This window comes from Eurosta solidaginis, chromosome 3 (genome assembly GCF_040869045.1).
Source record: "Eurosta solidaginis isolate ZX-2024a chromosome 3, ASM4086904v1, whole genome shotgun sequence".
Lineage (NCBI taxonomy): Eukaryota > Metazoa > Arthropoda > Insecta > Diptera > Tephritidae > Eurosta > Eurosta solidaginis.
The window spans coordinates 180,607,809-180,625,006 of NC_090321.1; the positions used below are offsets into that span (position 1 = coordinate 180,607,809).

The 17,198-nt window shown below is 34.4% G+C and overlaps 2 protein-coding genes across 3 annotated transcripts in view; one reads left to right on the top strand and one right to left on the bottom strand.

The window, feature by feature from the left end:
- The window catches only part of NaCP60E (Na channel protein 60E), a 641,026-nt gene that overhangs the window by 608,575 nt on the left and 15,253 nt on the right, over positions 1-17,198 (bottom strand). For both annotated transcript variants that reach the window (XM_067774083.1, XM_067774082.1), the window contains exon 3: positions 11,018-11,503. The gene's annotated coding sequence lies outside the window, so the exon portion shown is untranslated. The remainder of the gene's footprint in view (positions 1-11,017; positions 11,504-17,198) is intronic.
- The window catches only part of Tpc2 (Thiamine pyrophosphate carrier protein 2), a 535,063-nt gene that overhangs the window by 502,203 nt on the left and 15,662 nt on the right, over positions 1-17,198 (top strand). The window lies entirely within an intron of this gene.

Genomic DNA, 17,198 nt, shown 5'->3' on the forward strand with positions numbered 1-17,198 from the left:
CTTGGAATCCAAGCAAAAATAAAGTAGTGTCATATATGCTTAAGGTGTAACGCGCTTTTTCTCTCCTTTCGGTGCCTATTATTTTTAAACTACATTGCTACGTTGTTGGAGATCTATGGGTGTTTTTGTTTTTGCAAAGCACGTTGCCAAAGTGCAGTTCGACCTGTATGCTAGTTTAGTGTTTGTGTTTGATGTTTTTGTCAAGTCATGTGTGAAATTTTCTGTGAGCCTAGGAATGTAAGTGACACTGAAGTATCGCTTTGTCTGGTTATTTGTATCTGAAGACTGTGTTTTTTTGGGTTATATTTTCTATTTCCATTTGTTTCTGATATATTAAATTTGATATGATATGGTCCGGATAATTATTCTTTTTAAGCGTCAATTAAATTATCCTAATATTTGCGTCATGAAAACTTTGATGGCTGATAGATAGTATTTTGTCTATAAAGTTCTTCGCCGTATTTATTTTGTATTTGAAAGGCTGTGAAGATATAAAGATTATGAGGCGCCCAGAAGAGGTTGGTTTCGAGTACCAATCCAATATTAGTTTATTATTGAGCCTGTGTATACGTGTGTCTAGAAAGGGGATGTTGTTGTTTTCTTCTTTTTCGATCGTAAACTTTAGTCGATTATGGTATTTATTTAAAACATCTAATATTGTATTTGTGTATTTTCTTGGGATGATGGCGAAAATATCATCTACATATTTGACTAGGAACTTTATTTGTATGTTGTGTTGTTTTTGTAATTCAGTAAAAGTGTGTGAAAGCGCGTCGTCCATTATTATATCGGCAATGGTTGGGCCCATAAGCATTCGATATGTTTGTGTATATATGTTGTTGTTGTGCACGAAGTAATTGTTGTCTTTTAAGCAGAACACTAAAATATTGTGAAACTTGCTCTTAGGTATATTCGTACTTTCCTTTATTTCATCCCATTTTTGCATTATTATTTTGGAGGCCATATTTGTTGGTATATTAGTGAATAACGAGACGACATCAAACGACACTAACAATTCATCATTACGTATAGTTAAATTTTTCAGTCTTTCTTTTAACTCAACCGAGTTTTTAATGTTATATTCGGCGGAAATCAACGACTTGAGAATTGTTCCTATGTATTTGGACAAGTGATAACATGGAACATTGATAGACGAGACAATCGGACGTAAGGGACATTCTGGCTTATGGATTTTTGGCAGTCCATATAAACGAGGTGCTGTAGCTGCTGTGCTAGTTAATTGTTGTTTATCTTTTAGGCTAATGTGTTTTCCTTTGAATAGCTCGAGTATTATATTGTTGTTTTTCCTTTGAAGTGTGGATGTTGGGTCGGCTCATCGCTTTATAGGTATTTTTGTCTCCTAGTAGTTTTTCAATTTTTGTGTTGTAGTCCGCTTTATATAGACCGACTGTTTTGTTACCCTTGTCCGTGTCTGTTACGATTATGTCATCTTCTTGAAGTTTTAGAAAAGCTTTTGTTTTTTTGTAAGTCTCTAGTACAAATTTCTCTACGGAATTATGTTTAATGTTGTGCCTAAATTGAAGAATCCTGCTGCACAATTTGTTTCTTGCTATTTCTTTTTCATTCTCAGTTTCTAATGTTTCAAACACTAGTTATTTATATATGTAATACCATGAACAGTATTCCTGCCATGATCCCAATGGCTTTCGATTTCGCCCTGCAGAACTTTTTCATTTTCTTCTACTTAATATGGTAGGTGTCACACCCATTTTACAAAGTTTTTTCTAAAGTTATATTTTGCGTCAAAAAACTAATCCAATCACCATGTTTCATCCCTTTTTCGTATTTGGTATAGAATTATATTTTTTTTCGCCCATTTTTAATACCAAGATAAAGTGAGTTCAGGTAAGTTCGTGAACTAAGTTTAGTAAAGATATATCGATTTTTGCTCAAGTTATCGTGTTAACGACCGAGCGGAAGGACAGATGGTCGACTGTGTATAAAAACTGGGCGTGGCTTCAACCGGTTTCGCCCATTTTCATCGTTACCGGCATAGAAGCTATGCCCTTACGAAATTTCACAAGGATTGGTCAATTTTTGTTCGACTTAATGCATTAAAAGTATTCTAGACAAATCAAATGAAAAAGGGCGGAGTCATTCCATTTTTGAAGTTTTCTTTTATTTTTGTATTTTGTTGCACCATATCATTACTGGCGTTAAATGTTGACATAATTTACTTATATACTGTAAAGATATTCAATTTTTGTTAAAATTTGACTCTAAGAAAATGTTTGTTTAAAGAGTGGGCGTGTTTGTCAACCGATTTTGCTAGTTTTTATTAAGCATACATATAGTAATAGGAGTACCGTTCCTGCCAAATTTCATCATGATATTTCAACGACTGCCCAATTACAGCTTGCAAAACTTTAAATTACCTTCTTTTAAAAGTGGGCGGTGCCACGCCCATTGCGTACAATTTTTCTAACTTTATATTCTGCGTCATAAGGTCAACCCAACTACTAAGTTTCATCGCTTTATCCGTCTTTGGTAATGAATTATCGCACTTTTTCGGTTTTTCGAAATTTTCAATATCGAAAAAGTGGGCGTGGTTATAGTCCGATTTCGTTCAATTTAAATAGCGATCTGATATGCGTGCTTACGAACTTACATGCCAAATTTCATTAAGATACCTCAAAATTTACTCAAGTTATCGTGTTCACGGACGGATGGACGGACATGTCTAATTGAATTTCTTTTTTCGCTCTGCTCAGCTGAGTATAAAAAGAAATCTGAGTTACTGTTACTGGTATATATATACATACATGCATACGTACATACTTACATACACAGCCTAGAGCCAGGTAATTAAGCAAATGTGTAGGAAAGTTAATAATAACGATAGAAAAACTTTTAATAGCACTTTTATAGTGTCTTTAATATTTATGAGCAAATGTATGTATGTAAGTACGCCAAAGAAGTTTTCTGTGAATAATTGAGCATTAGTTGTAATTAGATATACATGTATTTATGATTTACATAATTCTTACACGTCTATCTTTGGGTTTGTTCAAAGGGAAGAATCTAGATGTAAAAAATCGAGAACAGTTTCTTTCAAATGGCCGAAACTTTTGTGTAATGTTTGCCATTTCTAAGAAAACTCACAGCTTTGAGCAAAGTTTTAATTAGGTTGCATGCAATAATTATTGTATTTGTTTTTAGACACAAAATAGATTATAGATGAAATATACTATATGTTAAAAAAATATTACAAAACTACAACAACCAAAATGTTTAAAACACGAAAATCTCAAAACTTCTTTGTAAAAGTTCCCTCTTTCACGCAACACCTCAATTAGTTAACAGTTCCGTTGGCAAAGGCTAACAAATCACATAGGAAATCCTCCCTCTGTTGTGAAAACTGGAGGAATGAGTATGGAAAACATTGACTTGAGTAACGATGATTCCTCTTTTCTGGACTTATCTTTTAAACTACTCAAAAAATTTAGGAACCAAAAAAAATTTCAAATGTTCAGGAAATTTTCAACAGGCCGAGGCATGGAGAGAACGTATGACTCCGAAAAAATGGAATTCTAGTTAGAATTATCTTATTTTGGCATAAGAGCCCAACGGGCGTGGAAACATTTTTTATTTTTGCTTAAACATAATTTACATTCAGATTTTAGGTCCACCTAGATCCTGAATGGATGTTGAAATTAAAAGCATCATTCTAATTTTTCGTTTGAGACCTATAAAAATGATACGGGTTTTAAGGGCTAGATTATGTATGACGCCGTGACCCTTTCCGACGCTTTAAAACTATATAATATCAAAATTTTCATAGAAGTATTTAGGGTTACTTTCACTCACTGAAGTGAATGAATGCTTTTATAGGGCAAGAGTTTTGGTTCACATGAGAAAAAATGACTTGTTGCTTTAAACGTAATGTGCCCCTTACCTTAGCCCACATTCAGTATCTCCGTCGCTGTGTTTTAAACACCAGAATGGAATGAGATATCGAAAAGAATCACCGGAGTCCCCGTAAGCGCCTGTATAGGATACCCATGAGTTATTTCGTTCAGCAGTCTTGATTAGTGCTTTCCATTTTAAGGTCCATACTATCGAAAATATCGAAGTAATTTGTGCTCATATTGTTTGAGATGTTTGTAGTGCTGGGTCAAAATTTTACTGTTGTTGTTTAAGAAAGTGATATAAGCACGAAAGCGTCGCATCTCTTTATTTTTATGAAACCTAAAACTTTATAGAGAAGCTCGACGTTATATCTCTTCGGAGGTTATCGCGCCTTACATTTATTTATTTTTATTTATTTTTAAAACTTTATATTTTACTTCCATTACATTAGCATTGTTTGGTGTTTTCCGGCAATTTCCATACAAAGTTGGAGACTCCTGCAATCTGTTTTTGAGCAACTTCCAGGAGAGCAAAGTCTTGAAACTTGGAACAAACATCGGAACCCGGTGACAGTTTTAAGTGAGGCGAAAAAACTATGCCAGGTAATCCAGGGATCGTGAAAATTCTTAAAAATATCCGAACTTGAAAATTTTGCTTTCGTGTTTTAATGAACTTCCCGATAACTCTGAGACCTTAAACTTTGGAGTCTATAAGGCTGTAATATTAAGGAATAAAACCTTTCTAAATGGAACCGAGATCGAGATAATCAGAGATATTTAGAAAGACCATTCACATCATGTGGATTCTTATAACCGCTATTTGAGTAAGTTCTCTTAGAGCTAGACTCTTGAAAAAAAATTCCACTTTTCCATTCCTAGGGATCGTGAAAATGAAAAAAATAGTCCGAGATAGGAAATTTTACTTTCGTGTTTTAAGAAACTTCCCAATAACCCAGAGCACTGAAACTTTGAAAGAAACTTCGGGCTTTATAAAGTTGTAATATTTATGATAAACGATTTTTCTATATGGAATAGTGATCGAGATATTCACAGGTTTTGATAAAGCCGATGTAGAATTCTGAAATCTTTCGATATAATCTTTACCTTATACTGTTTTCACACAGAAACTTAATGATCTCATTTCACCTGCTAATGAAATCGTAAATTTTTTGCTTTCACACAGAAGTAACTACTCGATTAGTATGAAGGATGAGACAGACAATCATGGCGGAACGATACAAGGTGGGAGCTTGGTGACATACCTACAAACAAAAAAAATTCCATGTACTTGTAAATTCGATGGACAAATGTCAAAATCGTACTGCGCCGGTAATTGATGTATCAAATCGTTCCGCCATGCAGACAATGACATTTGCTTTGACAAATGACATTTTTAAGCACTGAATACACCAAAAACTAAGAAGCGGAAACGGAAGCGGAACGCTGCCAATAGAGTTGCATTGTACTTTTGACTTCATTAGGCATTCGATTAGCTACTAATGAAATAATAATAGATTCGAATTTTGTAGGGAAGATTGAGCTCAATAAGCGTCTTAATGTAGAAAATTGCCTTTATTATTCAATAAGCCTTCTGTGTGAAAATAGTATTAGTCTAGCGATGTGCACTCCACCTATATACATATGTAGTTTTGTTTCTCATAAACATTTTTGCAGTTTTTATGTTTAATTTGAATACCAAAGTTCAACAAGATTATTTTTTTGTTTAAAGAGAAATTTTTTGTCGCTTTTGGTTCTTTTATATGAAGGAAGTATTTAAAAAAAATTTTATCTAATTTTTTTGTCGCTTCTTATGTAGGACCGAATAAAAAAAAAATTTACAAAAATTTGTGGTAGTTTTATCAAAGCGTTCGGCACTGTTAGGATATCTACTTACGTTTTGATAGAAGTCATATGAAAATTCTCAAAAATCGACTCTCAACAAAAATGTTTTCATTCTAAAATTCAAAAACGTCTATACGCCCAAATGTTAGCACAGTAATGATAACAGCACCATCGTAAATCATATTAAACGAACCAATAAATCAACCTAAGTACAAAGAGGAACAAACAATATCAATTTTCATTGCCACGAGCCTCAATTGTCGGTAAGCAATTCAAACACGCAACTTGAAAATCGATTAGAACAATGTTAACACATTCAAACATACACACAAACACACATATGTATGTACCCTGCAAAAAATGCGATTAGTCTAGCACGAGTCCGAGATGCGTCGCAAAGGAGTATACGAGGAATACCAGTTTTGAAATCTTTGTATGCATTGAACGAACAGTTCGTTTGTTTGAGCTTGTCCTATGAAGAGACTAATTGTACCCATTTATACCCAAACGGGAATGATAGGACAAATCCCCTTTGTACCCATATGGGAACGAATGAAGACTAATTCCTTTTCTCATCAAAAAGTATTAGGTTTCGTATGGTACGAGGATTTGTACATTTTAAGCGCAATATTAAAACTTGAAAAAAATTTGTTAGATACATCTATGTAAAAATATTATCAAGTCGCCAACACATCCCCAGAGATATGGGTCGACGATAACCGAACATATGGTCCAAGTCATTTAAGTTCGATTTAGGACTCCATATTTTTCTTAAATAATTCGTATCAATCATCTATAATCTTTTTTATTTAACTCACTTCGTCGCCTCTTTTTTATGTTTCTTAAAATGGGCTACATAGGCTTCAATCTGACTAATGCCAACTGTACCCGAAGGGGACTAGAGGGGATCAATTATGCACTAATGTAGATAAAAGTGACCAATCGGAGACCGTTCTCTTTAGGGATTAGTCGCACTACTTTTTGCAGGGAAACTAAAGCCAATCTTGTAGAAAGATTCAAGATAACTTTATCTCAGTTGAAGTCAGTAAATTATTTGGTATATTTGGAGTGGTTTTATTGATTGCTGACTTTGAAATTGTTGTTTTTTTTTTTGTGCTGTATAAATTTGGAAAAGATAGCGAAGCCTAACCAAATTGCTGTAAAATTTTAAGTCAAAATTCATTTCAATTTCAATTCTAATTAATTATAAAAAGTTTGTTATTTTATATGACATAAATATATGCAGACGTATGTATGTATGAATGCCTCTATAATTTGTTGGTGATCTTAGACAAATGCTAAATATTCGACTAAGCTAAATAGTTGTTGTTGCACAAGTCAGTTATTCAAACCAATTCCAATAATAACAAGTAAAGAAGTCTAAGTTCGGGTGAAACCGAACATTACATACCCAGCCGCATACTTGAAGTGCTGTTGTTATTTGTTTTGTGTGCTTAATAGTGTTACACGGCTGCGCAATAATACAGATACATATGGTTCTGTTCTGAACTAATTTTTCTTCGAGTTATGGCTCCCCAAAACATAGAAAATTGCTTAGTCATAAAAGGGGTGGTGCCATGGCCATTTTTTAAAATTTGAGGTTTTTCCTATTTGTTGTGATAAATCCACTTGGGAAATGAAATATTATTGATATAAAGCTCTTTTTTGCAAATATATAGCTTATTTTATTCATTCACGACCCTTTTAAAAATCTTTTATATAAAAGTGGGCGTGGTCTTAACCGATTTCGTTAATTTTTCTTCAAAGCAATCCTTATAGTAAAAGCAACCTCTCTGCCGAATTTTGTTACGATAGGTTTAACGATTTTTGATTTATGATTAATAATATTTGTAAAATTGGTTTTATCACAAGTGGGCGGTGCCACGCCCATTTAAAAAAAAATTTTTTTTTCAAATTTTTATCAAGAGTCTCAATATCAGTCCACAGGTCAAATATCAACATTCGAGGTGCATTATTTACTAAATAATCGGGTTTTTTTGTTTTCCAAAATGTTATATATATACCAAGTAAGGAAGGCTAAGTTCGGATGTACCTGAACATTACATACTCAGCTGAGAGCTTTGGAGACAAAATAAGGGAAAATCTCCATGTAGGAAAATGAACCTAGGGTAACCCTGGAATGTGTTTGTAAGACATGGGTATCAAATGGAAGGTATTAAAGAGTATTTTAAAAGGGAGTCGGGCATAGTTCTATAGGTGGACGCAATTTTGGGATATCGCCATAAAGGTGGACCAGGGGTGACTCTAGAATGTGTTTGTACGATATGGGTATCAAATTAAAGGTATTGATGAGGGTTTTAAAAAGGAGTGGCACTTAGTTGTATATGTGAAGGCGTTTTCGAGATATCGACCAAAATGTGGACCAGGGTGGTCCAGAACATAATCTTTCGGGTACCGCTAATTTATTTATATATGTCATACCACGAACAGTATTCCTGCCAAGATTCCAAGGGCTTTTGATTTCGCCCTGCATAACTTTTTAATTGTCTTCTACTTAATATGGTAGGTGTTACACCATTGAATTATTTAACATTATTAAACAAAAATTAGCGAAATCGGATGAGGAACATGCCCACCTTAATTTTTTTTTTTTTAAGTAAAAAAATTTAATATCTTTACAGTATAATAGTAAATTATGTCAACATTCGACTCCAGTAATGATATGGTGCAACTAAATACAAAGGTTAAAGGAAAATTTCGAAATGGGCGTAACTCCGCCCTTTTTCATTTAATTCGTCTAGAATACTTTTAATGCCATAAGTCGAACAAAAATTCACCAATCCTTATAAAGTTCGGTAGTGACATAGATTCTATGACGATAAGTGTTTTCTGTGAAAATGGGCGAAAACGGTTGAAGCCACGCCCAGTTTTTATACACAGTCGACCGTCTGTCCTTCCGCTCGGCCGTTAACGCGTTAACTTGAGCAAAAATCGATATCTCTTTACTAAACTCAGTTCACGTAATTATCTGAACTCACTTTGTATTGGTATAAAAAATGGCCGAAATCCGACAATGACCACGCCCTCTTTTTCGATATCGAAAATTACGAAAAATGGAAAAAATGCCATAATTCTATACCAAATATGAAAAAAGAGATGAAACATGGTAATTGGATTGGTTTATTGACGCAAAATATAACTTTAGAAAAACTTTGTAAAATGGGCATGACACCTACCATATTAAGTAGAAGAAAATGAAAAAGTTCTGCAGGGCGAAATCAAAAGCCCTTGGAATCTTGGCAGGAATACTGTTCGTGGTATTACATATATAAATAAATTAGCGGTACCCGACAGAAGATGTTCTGGGTCACCCTGGTCCACATTTTGGTCGATATCTCGAAAACGCCTTCACATATACAACTAAGGGCTACTCCCTTTTAAAACCCTCATTAATACTTTTAATTTGATACCCATATCGTACAAACATATTTCAGAGTCACCCCTGGTCCACCCTTATTGCGATATATCGAAAAGGCGTATCTATAAAACTAAGGCCCACTACGTTTTAAATAATCATTAACACCTTTCATTTGATACAAATGTCATACAAACACATTCCAGGGTTACCCTAGGTGATTTTCCCTTATTTTGTCTCCAAAGCTCTCAGCTCGGTTACACCCGAACTTAGCCTTCTTTAGAAGCTAATAAGCTTCTGAAATCGTCCATTGCCGTGTGGTTAGACACATTTCGGCCGCCATGGTGTAGTGTTAGTGTGCTCCGCCTACTACACCATAGATCCCAGGTTCAATTAGAAAAAATTAATTCTAAGCGGGGTCGCTTCTCTGTAATGATTTCGCAAACACTCTGAATGTATTTCTTCCATTAAAAGCTTCTCAGTGAAAACTTGTCTATCTTGCAGATGACGTTCGGAGTCAGCGTAAAACATAAAAGTCCGTAGGAAAATTTACGGGATCACGACGCAAATTGCAAGAGAAACCCGGCATAAAATCTCTTCGGAGGTTATTGCACCTTTGTAATTTTTTTTTTTTTTTGTATTTGCTGTATTTTTTCGGATAAAAATGCACTTTTTACTTCCATTTCTGCATTTTGGATTAAAGCATATGCGTAACATTAAACCACGTATGCACTCGACATATTTTAACACATATGCATGTGTTATCAGCTCACTGCCTATTGCAATTTTAAGTTCGTTACAATATCCGTCAGCAAGTTGCTTGAAATATTTTTAAATGTTACGTATACGCCACGTTAACCCAGAAACAGAAGTTAACAAACAAGTTGACATTGGCAGACTGTAATTATACTCAGCTGAGCAGAGCTCAGAGAGTATATTAATTTTGTTCGCATAATGGTACCCCATAACGGCATAAACTAATCGAGATAGATATAGACTTCTAAATATCAAATTGATCAGGGCGAAAAAAGAAATTTAGCCATGCCCGTCCGTCCGTTTGTCCGTTAACACGATAACTTGAGTAAGTATTGAGGTATCTTGACGAAATTTGGTATGTAGGTTCCTGGGCACTCATCTCAGATCGCTATTTAAAATGAACGAAATCGGACGTGGTTATACCCACTTTTCGATATCGAAAATTTCGAAAAACCGAAAAAGTGCGATAATTCATTACCAAAGACGGATAAAGCGATGAAACTTGGTAGGTGGGTTGACCTTATGACGCACAATGGAAAATTTTGGACAATGGGCGTGGCACCGCCCACTTTTAAAAGAAGGTAATTTAAAAGTTTTGGAGGCTGTAATTTGGCAGCTGGGTATATAATGTTCGGTTACACCCGAACTTAGCCTTCCTTACTTGTTTTTTTTTTTTTTTTAATTTTTTTTTGCAGTGGCAGCCCTCAAAATGGCTGTAAACTTTTAATTTTTTTTCTGTTAGTCTCTGTTTACACACGCTAAGTTTTGTTGCTGGAACTGGTTACATTCAGAAAAGGGGTGACGAGGAAACGGGGTGTGGGCACCGCGTCGCTTGTGCTCGGCAACTCGCTTTGTACTGTCTTTCTTCTTTTTACAAATATTGTATACATGTTACTTTGAAATGTGCAACTTAATTTTTTGTATTTCACGAAATATTTTTTAATTTTGGTTTGAAAAATCGAAAATTTAACGTTTGTTTTTAAAAATTTCATAAATTAAAAAACTTTTTTAGAATAAATTAAAGCGAAATGATAAATGGTTGCATGAGAAGAGTTGCCGTTTTTTAATGTAATGCAAAACACTAGAACAGAAGTTGACGATAATCAGCAAAAAAACTTTTTGTGCGTAAACAGCGACCTAAGAACAGAGTAAAATTTTGTCGTTTCAAACTCACCTTTTTGTATTCGTCAGTGCCATATTTTATGTTACAGCAATAATTTAAACAAAATTTCTCCTTCTTTTGGGTTAACACTTTTAAGTTACGGCTTAAGGATTGCAGAGTTTTTGTTATTTATTTGCGTTAGGTTTAAATTATGTATTTACTAAATTTTTTTAGTAACCACATTTTGGTTTATTAATAGCATTTTTGGTTTTGTCACATACACTTATACATACACTTTAACTTCATTTGTCATTTTATTAGCGCAATACTTATCTTACCTATACATTTTTATTAATTTTAAATATTAAGCGTTTTGAATGAGTTTTACAGCAACTATTTTATTAAATTTTCACATAGCATATATATTTCACTATATTGATTTAATAAACGTAATATTTTATTTTTTTTTTTACCTAAGTTTGTTTGTTTGGTTATTTATTTTTGGTTGGCTACGTTGGTTAGGACTACAAAATATTTTTCCGTAATTTGTATTTTTGGCTGAAACGAAACAAAAAAGTAGATTATTTAGAAGCACTTCCATGAGAAATTGAAAAAACTACTTTAGTTTATATTAATAAAAAATCGTACGGAAATAAGTAGAAGTTTTAAAGCACGCTAGCGGACACCCGAAAGTTGTTATCCTGTCAAAATTTTTGTTTGTATTTAATTCAAAGTATTTTTCTTTCTTCTTCCTCTCACTCTCCTTATCCAGTCTTCATCCCCCTACTGATTTCCCTCCTTCTCTCAATCTTTATTTGAATTCATAATTTTTCGTTAAGTTTATAATAAAACCAAAGGAGTTATGGTAAACCAACATTCACCACACGAGCAAATATACTTTGGGAAAAGTAAAATACAAAATTTTAAAACGTTTGCCTACACAAACACTGTACACATGTATTTATGAAAATTACCTAAGATTTAATATGAATTTGTACACGTGTCTTTATTTATATTACCATATTCACCTTGTCACACAAATTTGTAAGTAAATCCTTCTTTGAGTTGGTTTTCATCGGAAAAGTTGATATTTCAAAACAGCTGTGACACGAATCAAACGGATTTGCGCTTAAGGCTTATAAAGCGTTTATAAGTATATATTTGTAAATATGTAATACATGCGGTATGAGTACATCACGTATATATTTGTATATATGTTTTTGACACAAGTTTTTCCAGAATTCATTTCAGATTCGTATAAGTGCAATATACATAGCTACGTTCAACATCAATCTACAAACTTCCTGGTAATTCCTTCATAAAGACAGCGCAAAGCTCTTTTTATATTGAATAAAATTGCATTTAGTAATTAAACAAAATTCAGAATAATCTAAAATAAATTTCGAAATTTTCGTTAAATATTCTCGTTTTTTTCCGAAAAAGTTTTGAGGTTGGTTTGCATAGTTTCAGCTAAAAATTGTATAGAGTATGTTTTATAAAAAAAAATATCTAAAAAGGAAAAAAACAAGAATTTTATTGACAAAATTTTATAAAAAATACCGCTGCTAATTTCGTACCATAAACACAACAGTACATCAGGGACCCATTTTAAAAATACTTTTTTTTGAGCAGAAAAGATCCGGGTAAAACTGTTGTCCCAGGCAAAAGTTAATGGGATCCCGCGGATACCCATAGCATTTTCATGACAAAAGATGCACCCTTCTTTATTTTTCGAAAAAATCATAAATTAAAGTAAATTCCGGGCTTTTATTTTATAAGTCCAAAATTTTAAGTTAAATCTGGAGATATTTGCTTGTAGTTTGATACAACGCATTCTGTTGAAATAAAAAGGAATCTCTTTGAAAAAAAAAAATGGTTTCATTTGGATAAGCCGTTCCATAGTTATAGCGCCACCCTTTTATTCTGTCCTTAAAAAAAGCCCGGATTTAATAATTTCTTCGGACTAAAAAATTAAATGTCCGAAAATAACTTTTTTTGAAGCACTTTTATTATAAAAGAACAGTTTGGGTCTCTGCAATATATGGATATGAAACCTTGCGCGAACAACATTAGCCATCAATATCCCGATGTTCTTCATACTAGCTTTTATCAGTCGGCAGGCGAAATCTTCATCTGAGTTAAGACTATTGGTCTGGCATATTATTATCAGGAGTTATGTTTCTGTATTTGTTTAAGGTGCAAAAATACTGGCATATGTAAAAGACGCACATGCATTTCTAGCTTAGCGGAAAGTCATGCGATGAGAAATCAGTAGGTATGAGCTATTTGAGAAGACATTACGGAAAGGGAAACTCTCCTGCAGCTCCTGGATACACATTTATCGATAAACCACCACAACGCACCAGAAGCAGCTGAAGCAAACTTGGCTATAAATATACCAATCACGCCGGACCAGACGAGTTTGTCCACTCGCAGCTTATTTACTCTTTGCAGGCAACAACTAGCTGGCTGCGTCATATTTGTACTGCTTGTTTGGCTCTCAACTATGTTTCGTGTGCGCGGATAATTGCCACGGTTATTTTAATTGATTCTTTTTCCTACCACTGTAGAGGATTACTCTCTTGTGGTCTTTCTAAGAAACAACGCTCTAATAAATCTGGGTGTACAAAGATACCTAGTGGGACTAATTGATCAAGTGAAGGAAAATACTTTCCTCACTGGGGAAGTCTGATATATGTACCATTTTTTGTCACAAACATACCTTGTGGTGGTTTTCTTTCTCCGCTTTTATGGAAACTCACTTTTAAGAGATACAAGTTTGAGAGGGCGGAAAAATTATAGCATATTTTGATGAGGTCGCAGTGTATAGAAACCTAATAATAATAATTATGTAACCTGATGAAGATAACATTGCAATGGGTTTTCTTTTGGGCCTCCCGAAGCGGACTCAGCGTCAATTTCGATATATTGAAGCTTTTTTATATGCACTAGACGATACAAAATACCACCACTGTACCTTCGGTAACTAAATAGTGTGCGCCTTAATCTGCCCAATAAGTCCAAATTCGTTGATGTATTTCTGGACAAAAAACCTGAACGAGAAGGTTGACGTAGTTCAGCATCAGAAGAAAGCTTCCATTGCATTATAAACGTGTAAAAGAGTCATTAGCAAAAAACCAGGGAACGTACTCCCAATATATGTAGATGAATTTATAACGCGATTATTCAACCTATATTGCTATATAAAGTAGACGTATGGTGACCAGCATTGAGCAAAGCATTGTTGGGATAAGTGCACAAATCGAATATCGTCGGCGTAAGTGGTTGTCTGAGCATCATTCCAAGCAAAGCCCGTAAGATCATTTATTTTTGATATCCTATTCTTGATTTGAGAGAATATGCAGCAGCGGCTACGTCCACTCTATGCTAACGAAAAACATCCAGTAGGAGTATTGAAATCGTAGGATAGTGTAACATACTAAAAAATTATTGTCTTCCTTCAAGAAGCCTAGGCCGCGGGTGACCAAAATGTGCAGCTTTATGGCAAACATACCCAGCGGAAATGATTGGAAGGAGTCGAATCGGTGTTCCACATATTTCCATATACACCGCCGAATCTAAACGAAACTCTTTTTTTATCAAATCCCATTGCTCCTACCCTTTCAATTTTGAAATAACAATAAACTGCCACCGATGTGTTCAGAAAGTGGCCGAACAGAACGCTGTACAACTCGCTTGGTCAGGATAGTGGGGCCTTTAGAAAAACTTTATATCAAACGAACTTGCTAGGCAGCGCACGGCAAATAGTATTCTAGACAAAGGACGCTTACATTTACTCTTTGCGTCATGCAATGTAATGCTAATATAGTGTTTCTACTGTCAAGCCAACATAGATAGATATATGACTACAAACCCAGGGTGTCATAAATCTAATTAAAGCCTGTCTAAATTGGTCCTTGAGGAACCCCGTTACGCTCACACCTGAGTAGATATAAAATTTACATATATTTTTGGACATAATAAGTGGAGACTACCCTATTGGTAGACTTGCAGGCTAGAAGTGCCATATCGTCGATAATGTAGGAGTTGTGAGATGACTTAGAAAAGGAAACAAAGAAGCACCTTATATACAATTGGCCGGTTTAGTGCTGCCTAACGTAACTGCCTTTGAGCTCCCTTTCTGGCTAATCCACGTCGTGGGGTAAGACATCAAGGACTTGGTAGCCTACATCAGTTTTTCGAAGTGGTTCGAAGAGGAGAGATATTGGTATCTTTTGGTGTTATCATAAAAAAAATAAACTGGGGTTACCAACTAAACTAACATTATTTTTCAGTCACTGTAACTTGAAAAGAAAATGTTGTTGGCTATTTAGTTTCCTAATTTTGTTTTTGTTGTTGTGTACTAAAGGTGGTTCAATTTATGTTCATATATTCAAAGTTGTACAACACTTCGTGTTCTTTTATAGTTTTCACATTTAACAGTGATTTGTTGCTACCAACCTGTTTTTGCTGTGCCCTACTTAAGGTAACTAATAAATAAAATGCGACACTTAAGATCCCTGTTTAATGTGCAAATCGTGTAGAAGTGCACCATTTTGATTTGGAACAACTCTTGCTCCATAAAATATAAACTTAAGCGAATAATTTCACAGACTGTCTGAATTAAACTACGTTCGTATTTATGGTTTTGTTCTTCCACCTTAAATGGTGTATCATAAAAAAAATAAACTGTGGTTACTAACTAAACTAACATTATTTATCAGTAACTGTAACTTGAATATTTTTCCAACAATGCAAAGCCACAGCTTTAGAAAATGTTGGTGACTATTTAGTTTCCTAGTTATACTCAGCTGAGCATACCTCACAGAGTATATTAATTTTGTTCGCATTAAGATAATCCGTAACGGAATAAACCAATCGAGATAGATATAGACTTCTATATATCAAAATGATCAGGACGAAAAAAGAAATTTAGCCATGCCCGTCCGTCCGTCTGTCCGTTAACACGATAACTTGAGTAAGTTTTGAGGTATCTTGATGGAATTTGGTGTGTAGGTTCCTGCGCGTACATCTCAGATCGCTATTTAAAATGAACGAAATCGGACTGCAACCACGCCCACTTTTTCGATATGGAAAATTTCGAAAAACCGAAAAAGTGCGATAAATCCTTACCAAAGACGGATAAAGATAAAGCGATAAAACTTGGTATGTGGGTTGACCTTATGACGCAAAATATAAAATTAGTAAAATTTTGGACAATGGGCGTGGCCCTGCACACTTTTAAAAGAAGGTAAATTAAAAGTTTTACAAGCTGTAATTTGGCAGTCGTTGAAGATATCATGATGAAATTTGGCAGGAACGTTACTCCTATTACTATATGTGTGCTAAATAAAAATTAGCGAAACCGGATGACGAACACGCCCACTTTTTTTAAGTCAAATTTTAACAAAAATTTAATATCTTTACAGTATAAAAGTAAATTATATCAACATTCAACTTCAGTAATAATATTGTGCAACAAAATACAAAAATAAAAGAAAATTTCGATATGGGCGTGGCTCCGCCCTTTTTCATTTAATTTGTCTAGAATACTTTTAATGCCATAAGTCGAACAAAACTTTACCAATCCTTGTGAAATTTGGTAGGGGCATAGATTCTATGACGAATTTGGTTGAAGCCACGCCCAGTTTTTATACACAGTCGACCGTCTGTCCTTCCACTCGGCCGTTAACATAATAACGTGAACAAAGATCGATATATCTTTACTAAACTCAGTTCACGTAATTATCTGAACTCACTTTGTATTGGTGTAAAAAATGGCCGAAATCCGACTAAGACCATGCCCACTTTTTCGATATCGAAAATTACGAAATATGAAAAAAAATGCCATATTTCTATACCAAATACGAAAAAAGGGATGAAACATGGTAATTGGATTGGTTTGTTGACGCAAAATATAACTTAGTAGAAGAAAAAGAAAAAGTTCTGCAGGGCGAAATCAAAAGCCCTTGGAATCTCGGCAGGAATACTGTTCGTGGTATTGTATATATAAATAAATTAGCGGTACCCAACAAATGATGTTCTGATCACCCTGGTCCACATTTTGGTCGATATCTCGAAAACGCCTTCACATATACAACTAAGGGCCACTCCCTTTTAAAACCCGCATTAATACCTTTAATTTGATACCCATATCGTACAAACAAATTCTAGAGTCACCCATGGTCCACCTTTATGGCGATATCCCGAAATGGCATCCACCTATAGAACTATAGCCCACTCCCTTTTAAGA